This window comes from Parasteatoda tepidariorum, chromosome 11, assembly GCF_982258835.1.
Source record: "Parasteatoda tepidariorum strain Cologne lab strain chromosome 11, Ptep-v5.0, whole genome shotgun sequence".
In the NCBI taxonomy this organism is placed as follows: domain Eukaryota; kingdom Metazoa; phylum Arthropoda; class Arachnida; order Araneae; family Theridiidae; genus Parasteatoda; species Parasteatoda tepidariorum.
The window spans coordinates 51,432,995-51,445,365 of NC_141765.1; the positions used below are offsets into that span (position 1 = coordinate 51,432,995).

Genomic DNA, 12,371 nt, shown 5'->3' on the forward strand with positions numbered 1-12,371 from the left:
TTAAATAACAAAACATATTAATAAAATACATTGAATTTATTTTGTATGCATTTTTTACTTTTTTTTCCCAACTTTACATTTTATTAATAATTCATGTCATTGACTTTTTCATTGGTGACATGAAAAGGGAGTTCTTCACAAGACGCACAGGAAAATCATCCAAATGTTTGTACCCAAATAATAACGATTAATTTCCGGAAATCAGCATATATGAAAAAGGTGTCATTGATACCCTTGCTATACTCAAGGATATTTTTACAGCAAGTCAAGTCATTTTTTCCCTCCTCATGCATGAAAAAAAAAACTTTAAATTTTATATAACAATTTACGAGGACTATTTTCACTCCAGTGAGGAGTGAAACTCAAATCTGATGCATGAAACACCTGTCTAGATGCTTATTAGCAAACTCAGTAAAAATATAGGTCATTGATTGTCAATTCAGAGTCCTATTTGTAAAAATCTATGGAGTTAACAGTTTATGCCTAGTGCATAAATCCCACTCCTTATAAAATTATAAGTAAGCTCAAAAATAATTAAGTTTACTTTATTTTTTCTAGAACTTAGACTTCACTACATCATTATTATGTTTCATAAATTTTTAAAATTTTTTTTAAGTGGTAATTAAAATCACATTTATTAAATAAAAAGTAAAATTATAAAGCATAAAATTTTCTTTCAAGTACTTTAAATGTTAAAGAAAATCTGTTAAAATGAAGAATTATTTATTATTATGTAAGCATGTATGGATAGCGCCCTTAAAAGCTCAATTTTAATAAAGTAAAAAAGTGATTGCAAAAGTGTTTCATTGTAAATATTTATTTTGCATGTTTAAAATAGTGTTACTCCATAACATAGTAATGATACAAATACATATATTTTAATTTGAAACTAAGTAACAGTGCTTTTTAAAACAACAATGTAAGTAAACACAAAAAAAAATCTTCTTAGTTTCTACCACAAGTAACCTAGGTGGGTGGATACGACTTTTTGAGGGGTGCATCTCCGCTAGCAAAGGTTGTAGACACATACCTGCCAACTTTTAATTCCCTCCATTATGATTTTCCCCAGTGGTAGTAAAACGGAATTAAAATTTCTATTTTAAGCAAAGAAATACGTTGTATTAGAAAAATCTTAACAACCATGAATGTACACATATTAATATATATGCTTAATTTTTTTAAGAATAGTGGTGATCAAAGTCATTTAAAAATTAAGTTCATAAAAGAAAAAGTAGTATATATTTACTACCACTTTAAATATGAAAATACAATTTTACGCCAAATGCGTAAAAGTTGGCAGGTACGTAGATATTTTAGGAGTGTTAAAGGATTTCTAAAGGGTCTTAAACTATGTATAAAATTAGTAGTATTTAGTAAGCATTAAAATTCTTTTTATTTTTTTTAAATTTAAAATTTGATATCTGAGAATTATTTGTTTCTAACTTAGCAAATAATAATTGCAATTAAAATTGTTTGTCTTAAAAAAAAAAAAAAAAATACGCTTTTAAAGAATGGCAATAAAATACTGTAATACCAACGTCACATTTTTTAAGGTCAAAATGTTCATGTGAAACTTTTGTGCCCCAGTTACTTCCCTGAATTTCGTCTAGCCATGATAAAAAGAGATTTTTTATTGAAAAATTTTAAAGTAATTTAATTTTTGTTTACTTTTTCTCACTTTTATCTCATTTCAATCAGACATTTTGAATATATTTTTAAACTAATTTATTACTATCATTTATTTGTTTTCTTTTTTGTTAAATAATTCAAAGGGATGTTATCAAAATATTAAGAACTTCAGTTATCTTATTGTTAACTAGGGAAATATAATAGGCTGCACTAAAACGACAGGCGATGAGTTGACTTGAAAAAATTAATAAAAATTGCTTTTTTATTATAATATATGCAGTATAAGTGTTTTTCTTTAAGTGATAGGTTGAATTTATACGTAAAAATTTTACTTATTAATTATTTTCATCAACATTAGCATAGAAAAAATGTTTCTAATATATACAGGGTGTCTCAGTTAAGCGTTTCAGAACTTCTAAGAGGGGTAGGGGGCACCCTGACGACTCGAAATCATCTAGCAATGTGGGGTCGGAAATGCTTTCCTGAAACGGTGACGTACACAGAAGCACCATAAAGAAAAGAGATCGTAAGTGAAAAATCGCTATAATAATACATTGAAAAAATTATATGGCCTCCTCGGTCACCCGACCTATCATGTCTTGATTTCTGGAGTCATATGAAAACACTGGTTTATGACACCCCTGTTGATAATGCTGGTTGCAAGAATCGCAGTAGCTGCCTGCGAGATATGCCTGGAGTATTGCAGAATGTCCATGCGCCGGAGATGTGAGGTGTACATTGTAGCCGGTGGTAGAAACTTCGAACACTTATTTTGGCCCATGTACCATACAATTTTTTCAATGTATTATTATTATAGCGATTTTTCATTTACGGTCTCTTTTCTTTATGGTGCTTCTGTGTACGTCACCGCTTCAGGAAAGCATTTCCGACCCCACATTGCTAGATGATTTCGAGTCGTCAGGATGCCCCCTACCCCTCTTAGAAGTTCTGAAACGCTTAACTGAGACACCCTGTATATATGTCATTAGGTATTTTTTTTCCCAATAACTAAATAGCATATTTATAGAAGAGTATCATAACCAGAATTTTAAAAGATTTAACAAAAAATATAAAAAATTATTATCATCGCTTCTTTTTTTCTTTTTTAAGAGATGTTAAGAATTTTCTGACTTATAAAGTGGGTGATGGTTTAAAAATGTTGGTAACAAAGCTACTAAGGTGTCAAACATTTTTATTTATTTTATAATAACAACATTGTGGCAACATGGATATATAAATCAGCAATGAATGTTAACATATTTCAAACATACTTTTCAGTAGTCATCTGTAAAATAGACACATAACAATGTACAAGTATATGGGGCAAGTAATGGGGAAAATAACACCAATTTCTTTAAAGTCACAAATGTAAGTGTATATAAATTAAGAAGTACAGTTAATAACATTCATATAGATAATATAGTTCTAAAAGAACTCAATTTATTATTTTAAATGCAAAAAAAAGTAAATGAAATAAAAATATTACCACAATTTAAATACCATAAAAGTTTACACAAAAACCACAAAGAAGAATTCTTTAGTAGTTATTTCACTCTCTTGCCTTATAAAATATCAATAAAAATTAAAATAAATAAAAGCTATTGATATGAGCAGCAATACTGATTTTATTAAAATTGAGGTGATTCATCTAAATTTTGAACCAACTGAAATTTATACTTCATATTACTGTATCTACACTTCATTTAAAACTTTATTTTCAATTAATTTTAATCAAAGAATCTTGAGAGGAAGATGGAAAGTTAAGGGGAACTTCCAGTTAATGATGTAACCAAAAAGCAAAGAAAACATCGATAGAAGTATAACCTGCCAATTTTTCTACATTACTCAGCTTGAGCGTAGAAGTCTTGGAAAGCCTTAGTCTCTAGCAAGTGATACTTTGGTCGATAACAGCTTCGTGTTCTTGTGCATGTGATTATTTTAGTGTCCTTTAATAATAGTTCATTTATTTTTTACTAGCATGGAATCAATAACATTTTTGTCAGTACATGGTGAGTGAAAATAAGAAATACTTAGCGTTTAACACTGACAGTAAAATTAAAAAGAAAACATTCAAAATTAGGTTAATTGTCTCTGATCACTCATTCCTGGATTCCCCTTCCATTTAATCCTTGCAGTAGCATTTCCGACAGAAAAATAATTTGTTTTGCAATACATCTAGGGTAGTTTTCCACCTCCTAGCTTTATAATTTTCGTTTTAACTAATAGTATATTTTGTACACGGTTTCAAACTAAATCTTTGCATGAACTAAAGTCAGTTTATTTAAAATAATTGATTTAAATTAGTTGGGATAAAAAGAAAAAGCAACAATGGAAACTGAAATCAGAGCAAATAATGAAAGCGAAATTAATAATAAAAACTTGTATGAATATTTAAAAAGAACTCAGAATATAAGCCACTTTAAAAATGATTAATATTTAATTTAAAGTAAATCTACTTTTCAGAATTTTGCAAAATAGAACAAATTTGATTTAGTGAATGTTTTGAATCCCTAAAGAAGCTTAATGTATAGTTTGATTCAAATATCTTAAAATATGAATCACAAACAGGGTTTTTGACCGACCCACAAACCTGTTTTTTTTTTTTTTTTAACATTAAAACCCAGGCCCAAATGGTATTTTTATAAACAAAATCAAAAGCTGCCCTTATATCAATTGTTACTTTTTATTTGACTTATAAATATTAATGGATAAATATGCATAATCCTACTTTCAAAACTTAGTGTATTAAGAAAAATGTATATAACTTTGAATTAATACAATAATTTTCCTTGCTTCAATATTAAGAAAAATCATTTTTTTTAAAACAATAAATTTGAGCTTTTTTATGCTATTTCTTTTGAACTGAACAGGTGCTGAGTACAGGCTGGAATAACTTTATCTTTTATCTCCTTCATAAATAATTTTTTCAAATACAAATTAAATAATGTATAAATATTATAAAAAAATATTAAATAGAATTTTTTAATTTTCGAAAGAATATTTTTATTTGATAAAATATAAAAATGGATGGATTAAAATTATTTTGTTGGTAGTTATATTTAAATGATACAAAGTGATGATTTAAATGTAAAAATTCATTTAAATTTCAAATCATGATAAAATACTGAATAATAAGAAAATAACATTAACTTATTTTGCATTATAAATGTTATTAAATATAAGTTTACATGATTAATTATTTTATTCCCATTATTAATTATTGAATTCACAGCAAAACTAATTCTAAATACATAGTTCAAAGAGCAATTCAAGAAACTATTAAGAAATTTTTTTTAAATAAAAAGTTATGCAATTAGTTGGCCCGCAAAAAAAGTTTAAGCAAAAAAAAAAAAAAAAAAAAAAAAAACTAGAGTAATTAAAAACAAAATAAATAAAACAGAAAGCAGCATATTTCTCTGCCCCCAAATATTATGCTTTTATTTCCAGTCAAAGAATGAATTAATTTAAGAGCCATTTATTAATATCAGCACAAAAAGATACTACATTAAAATTATAAAATTAAAACCATTTTTTATTTTAAAATTCATTATTTACTGAAAAGTTAAAAAGTTTAATAATATATAAATGCCTATAAAAGTTTTCTTTTCAACTAAAATTGTTCTCTTTTGAATCAAAAATTAAATCTAAAAAGTGTTAAACAAGGTAATACAGTACAGAACCCATTATCCGGAAAACTAAAAAATCGGAATGAAATTCGATAAATTTTCCCGCCATTTCTTAAAAAAAAAATTTTTTTTCCTCATAAAATTTTAGGATTTTTCTTTCTTTTTTGAAAGATGTTTACCTTACCATCATTTTGGAAGTAATCATTAGTGTATTACTTCGTAGTTTTTCCTTCATTTTAAGATTATTTCCCAAAAAACTTTTTTTAGTTGGGTTTAACAATAAAAAAAACGGCTTTTTGTAGCAATTCAGAAAACCGGAAAAATCAGTTATCCGGAATAGCGATGGTCCCGATCGTTCCGGATAATCGGTTCCCTACTGTATCATAAAAAACATTAAAAAAAATCCAATAAAATACACCGGGGTGTTTCTTTTTCTTTTAACTTAGAGCACAAATGAGAAAAAGTTCTTTAAATATTTTTATATATATCTTTATAAGCGACCTTAATTAGAGACATTAAAGAAAAATTATTCTATTATATTTTATTCTTAAATAGACTTAAAATAAGAGAATATTTAAAAATGTAATTTTAATTGTAAAACAGAGCATTTTAAGTTTGAGGCTGCCAGTGTAGTTTTCACTAAGTCTCACGAAAATAAGTAAACTAACACAGATGAATACTAAATATGGTTTAACATTTTTAAAGTCATTTACATTTTAATGATTAAGAATTTCTAATGCTGAGCAAATAATTTTTAAAAACTTTATTTGGATAAGTTTATTATTTTTTCTCTCAAAAATAAATACCGATTTGCTAATTTTTTTTCTGATAACACTAAAAGTTCCCACTAGGCCTTACATTTTCACTATATTAGTTTAGGAAGAAATGACATTTTTTAAAAATTTTATATATTGCAACACATTTAAAGTTGTACATAAAAGGTTTTAATCATTAATTTAAACATTTCAGCTTCATAAATAATATAATGTAATTTTATTAATTCCACTGCCCTTAAAAGGGTAATCAAAGTTGCATTTCATGTTTGAAAAAAAACAATTTAATAAAAACAATTGCATTTAACAAATTTATGCTATGATTTCATCTATTGCTTTGAAAATGCTTTTTGCAATTATGAACATCATTTTCAACCAAACTTTGAAGTCTTAATATTTTATGATAATATAAATTAATTATTTATTACTATTATTGTACTAATTTTAAATATATTCAACAACTGCTATAGAACAGAGTTTTAAGTGCTCTTTATGAATAGTGCTGACAAATTGTATTTCTTTTGAAGAGAATCTTAGTAATAAATTTTTTACTTATTTAAAAATTGTAAGATGTCAAATAACGTGTTGCACGAGTTTCTAACAGCAATTTAAATCGTGGAAAAGCTATGCAAAGCGTTAATGTTTCTTCAATTTAAAAATTCCAAGCATTATCAGTTTAATTTAAAATATTTCCTAAGCAGTTCTTTTATACAAAGAATTTTATTAGAATATCAAACTTCGAAGTTTAAAACTAATTATATCTTAAGGAAACAATTTGTTCTGAAACTTTACAATTCTCAACTTTGTATATTAGAGAATGGACAACAAAACTTTACAGTAACGATGCAAATTACAAAAAAATATTTATATATTTTAATAATCACATAAGACTTTAAAGGGTTGCTTTGGATATAATGTTTAAAAAAAATTTCTACCTCTCATAAATTTTTTTCTCATAGTTTTAAGCCAATTGGAACAAAATCTTATGAAAAAAAGAGAGCTTTTATATACTTTTCTTATTAGGCTTGTTAGGAAAATAGTTTTTTCAAAATTTAAATTTGGTGGCCACGATTTTCAAACACATTTACTAATCTTTTTAAAATTTTGCACAATATTTCAAGATAAAGTTGACTAGATAGTGAATGAAGGAATTGTTTTTAAACATAACTTACTTTAGAAACATTATGTTGTATAAAAAAATCTAAATATTCTTTTTTGTCCTTCAAAACCATTTTAAAAATTAAAATGCTTACTCATTTGTGGTAAAAGAAAACATAACGAAAAAACATTTATTTATATCAAACAAAAGGAGGGGTTACACTTATCTTTAGTAGATGCATTTAAAAGAGCAAAAATATCACAGGTATATAAGTAAATGACATTGGTAATACAAAACAATTTATCTGGTGAAGAATAATCAAAACAAAGTTAAACAGAAGTATGCAAGAAATATTTTGTACATTACTAAAAACCATGATTAGGATTATAAACACATATGTACACAGTTCTTTACCTCAAATAAGCCATAAAGTATGACTTTATAAAGTAATATTATATTACTGAGTGTATGCATAGATACATATTTCATTACTTAAAACATTAATATATTCACAAATACTACAACATAAGAACAAAAGCTCAAATTAAGAAAAATGTATAAAAATTATTAAGAATTAGAATAAAATTTTAAGAAATGTGGGATTTCAATTTTACAAAAAGAAAATTTCTATTATATAGGACAGTTTAAAGTCGTACACGTAAAATTATAAAGGTCCATAATCTAAGTGAAAACGCATTGAAGTTTGAAATGAATTGGTGTGGGTGATCTTGTTAGTAATAACTTCATTTTTGAAACATGTCTATTGTCAAGAAGGCAACATGTTTTTTTAAAAAACTTTTTTCTCCCAAAACAATGAGCATTCAATTTAGAGCACTAAAAAGTCATTCTCATGCCACTGTAGAGTTTTACAAACATCTCTCGATGCAGAAACACCAAATTAACAAACTAAGGAGAGAGCAGATAGGCCATTTAGGACAATGAAAAACAGAGAATTTGAATCTAACCTTTTTTCATTCACTAAAAAACAAGGCACCACGAAAATGCAAATTGTATGATGGAAAAGTGGAATCTTTAATTTGAACAAGAAAAATGGCATTCTGAACATCTTTTGAACTTCTATAAAGTGTGTCTGCTAAAATCTGTTGAAAGAATTCACTATCACAAACCTTATGTTTCAAACATTATTTGCTACACTAAAAGTTCGACCTCTGACAATAAGAGTAAACATTTTAATCTGTGATACTTTTTCTCTGTGATGTTTTTATTTGAATACTCAAGCTGGGATTTTTATGAACCAGTAAATATTTTAATGTGGCGACTTTAAACTCACCCTGTATTTCCTTTTTTTAAGTCGACGAATTATATTCAGTTTCTTTCTAAGCATGAAAAACGCTAAATTCTTTGTAATGTTACAAAAAAGCAGTGTGCAATTTTTTCAAAAAAAAAATAAAAAATTTTTGATATTAATTTATGCATCACATCCCTTTTTTTTCCTTTTTGCTCTTCAACTTAAAATTTTTAATTAAATGTTTCTTTTTTCTCTATTCTTGGCAAAACCTTTTTTACTCTTTATTTTTCCAGAACTATACTTCTTATTAAAAAAAATACAATTTCAGAAATAGTACTTTTAAAGTGTAATGTAACCATGTTTAAGTATAATAGAATAAAATAATATATATATAAATATATATATAAATATATATAATGGCTGCAATAGTGTATAAATAAAATGAATGCAATAATGCATAAATAAAATGAATGCAACAATGCATAAATAAAACCAATGCAATAATGTATAAATATAACAAATGCAATAAAAACATATCTACAAAAATTTAGTTTTGAGACATAACCACACCAAAATAGCAAACATTAGTCGAGATTAATTTATTATGATTATCATTTTCTTTAATATAAAACATGATCAATCTTCCTTAAAGAAGTACTTACAAAGATGAAATAACAAAATAAAATAACACTTGTATAAAAAAAAATACTGACAAAAACAACAAATTTACAAATGCTACATGATGAAAATAAAAGCTAAGACAATAAAAATATTTCAAAATTACGAAACTCTAAGAAACAAAGATCTCGATAATCTGTTAAATAGAATTCTTAAAAGAAAAGAATAAAATAGATGTTACCTACTAAACGTAAAAAAAAAAATTAACATTTACTAAGACTAGAAGAAGGTTCTACAGATGCAAATTACATTTATATACTGAACACAAACAAAATTTTCTTTTTATTTATTTAATGCTCCAAACACTCAAATATAATCATGCAATATATCTAAAGCTAGTTTCGTTTAATAGTAAAAACAGATCTTGTATCAGAATTAGGATAGCATAAATCATGGCAGACATTTTAAATGAATTTATGCCAACTGACTTAGCAATAAACCAACATTTGTATCATAATACATAAAATACACATTACTCACATTTAACCACAATAAAAAGATGAATAATCATTGTTTATATAAATCATAGCACCACAAATAAAGGTAAAAATGGGGAAGAATTTTCATATTTAAGTCATTTTTTACATCACCAAACTATAAATAAAATAAACAGGGATAGTTTATTAAAATAAAATTAGTATAGTAAGAAACATCTGCTTTATGACAATAATTTAAAAACTATGTTATATTTAATAGTATAATATAATAGATATAATTACTAAAAATTTAAAGTCTAAGTAGCTAGAAAGATTAACTGAAAAGTATAATTGTTTTGAAAATAGGTAAATGAAAATAATTTGTTATGAAAGGCATTGAAACTTTTTTAAAAAAACAACAAATTAATGTAACTATTTCAATATACTAAGATGTGTTTGTATATAAACGGAAATATATATAAACCTTGTCAATAAACTAAAAAAATGGAAATATGACAGGCTAATTTAATCCTCAAAAATATAGTGGAAAAATATTAAAACTTCCCAAATATCTAAGAGCTTCATGGAACATTATTCACCACTTTTTATATTTTTACCGTTGTGGCCACCCTGAAAATTCTGTTGAACTACTGGTCATAGTTGAAAGAAAATTGTGCTCTGTTTGTTATGAATTAATAAAATACATCAATTCAGTCATTTTGTATCATTCAACTGTGATCTAACCGAACACTGGTGAATTTATGATTGCTGAGCACTTCAAAATTAATTCTGTAGAAACTGAGAAAATCTAAGAAATTTCTCAGTATACTCCTAAGGGTGTACTAAAATTATTCACTGGCTGTTTGGTCGAATTTTAACTGGTATTTTTTATGGTTGTACATCTAGGTAATGATTTGATAACCAATTTGTAGAGTTTTATAGAGTTAATTGCCCATTCTTTTAAATACAATGTAGCAGCTATTTCCAGGCCTATTTAAATGCAGTTTTTAAGAATGATTAAAAGGAAACAAAATACAGTGAAACCTCCTGTTATAGACACTACTGCAAAACAGACACCTCTAAAAACTTTAATAAACTATTAATACATTCTCCCCAAAGTGGACACTCACGTAACCAGGTGTGGACAGTCCTCTTCGCCCTGAAACATTATTTTCTATCTCTTCAAACCGGACACCATTTTTTTGAGTTCAAAAAAAAAAACTTTTTCAGTTTTAAATTGCATAAAAAAAGCAACTTTTCAACGTTTTTAAAGCATGTAAATTTTTTGCCTTATTCACAACTAAAAATATTGTTAAGCTATTTCACTATTAAAGAATCTTTCTCCTGTCACCTTGCCTTATCTTTGCAAAGAAAAGAGAGAAATGACTTCTTAAATGCAATCGTCAATGCTTTTTCCCCCACTGAAAATTTCTTTCAATTTCTTATAAATTTGAAGACTGTATTTAACACAGCTGGCGTAAAAAAAAAAAAGAAATATAATCATCGAGTTGTTTATACAAATGAAATATTTATTCAGACACTTGACAAATGATTAATTGTGTATATATTAACTCCATAGGTCCTCATACCTTACAGGTAAGCATTGATTTTTTTTAATTTTCTGTGAATCAAGGGAGATTTAATTTCAAGGAGTTATTAACCACGTTTCCTATCAATTTATGGGTAGGTGTTAGGGGGTGTAAACCTAATAATTGAAACCGACTGAGGACTAAAAGCTCCTATTCGGTATCATATGACTAACTTGAATATCTGTGTTAATAGGAAAATTATTTGTCTGTATCTACATCTAGAATTATGTATTTATATCAAACTTTTTCATATATTCTTTTTGTATAGAAAGAAATATTTTTTAAAGTTTAAATAAATATCGTTGTAGATAGTCATTGTAGATTATTAATTTTCTATATCATTGAAAATATTCTAAAAACAATTTACAATTATAAACTTCATTATTAGGGTACCCTTCTCGTAAGCAGATAACTCTTGTAAACAGAAATTTTTTTCGGCCTTAAGAGTATCCACTGAACCGAGGTTTCACTGTATATAGATTTTGGTAAGTTAGATAAAGCTACCAGTTCGAACGTGTGTGAATATCCAATTTTTAGGAAAGTAACCAGAGTGGCCTATATCTTTGATTGTGGGTTGCTATGCAATCCTCAATTCTTTAAAGTGCAGGACCTTTCCTTACAGTTTTGGCAATTTATTTTTAATCTATATGATCATTACATATGAGTAAAAAAACCAAGATTTAAAACTATAAATATCTGTAATATGCTGTTGTAATACTTTTATTTTGATTTTAATAGGTAAATGAAAAATATCACTAATGACAGGCATCAAACATAGCCTTTTTAAAAATTCAAGAATTATATTAATTAAAACTGGTTAGTTAATGGATATCATTAAAATATAATGAACTGATTACAGGGTGTGTAGCCAGAATTTTTAACAAAAAATAAGCATTTTTTAAGAACTCAAATATTTTTAAAACACTTTTTTTTTTAAAAAAAATGTATATAATTGTGATAAAAAATTTTATACACAAAAATAAATAATTTCATTTTATAAAAATTATTTGAAAGCATGTCTTCATATATATATGTATATATATACATATATGAACTCATAAAATTAAGAAAATGGAAAAACATTTCCAAAGACTACATCACTATGACAAAATAGCTAGTTTCTGACAAAGAACTCTATTCTTGATTACATTAGCCACAATGAAAACAATTATAGAGCAACTTTAAATTTATTCAATTTTGTTAATCATTCTACTTTTTAAATAAATAATTACTTTATTTTATTATATAAAAAATAATTTTAATTCATAAATTACTATTAAACTTTAATTTAAAAAAGTTATCTGGTGTATTT

The 12,371-nt window shown here is 25.9% G+C and overlaps 1 long non-coding RNA gene across 1 annotated transcript in view; it reads left to right on the plus strand.

Annotated features, from left to right (window-relative positions):
* LOC147801805 (uncharacterized) overlaps positions 1-12,371 on the plus strand; it is a 202,127-nt gene that overhangs the window by 26,665 nt on the left and 163,091 nt on the right. The gene's annotated exons all lie outside the window — the stretch shown is intronic.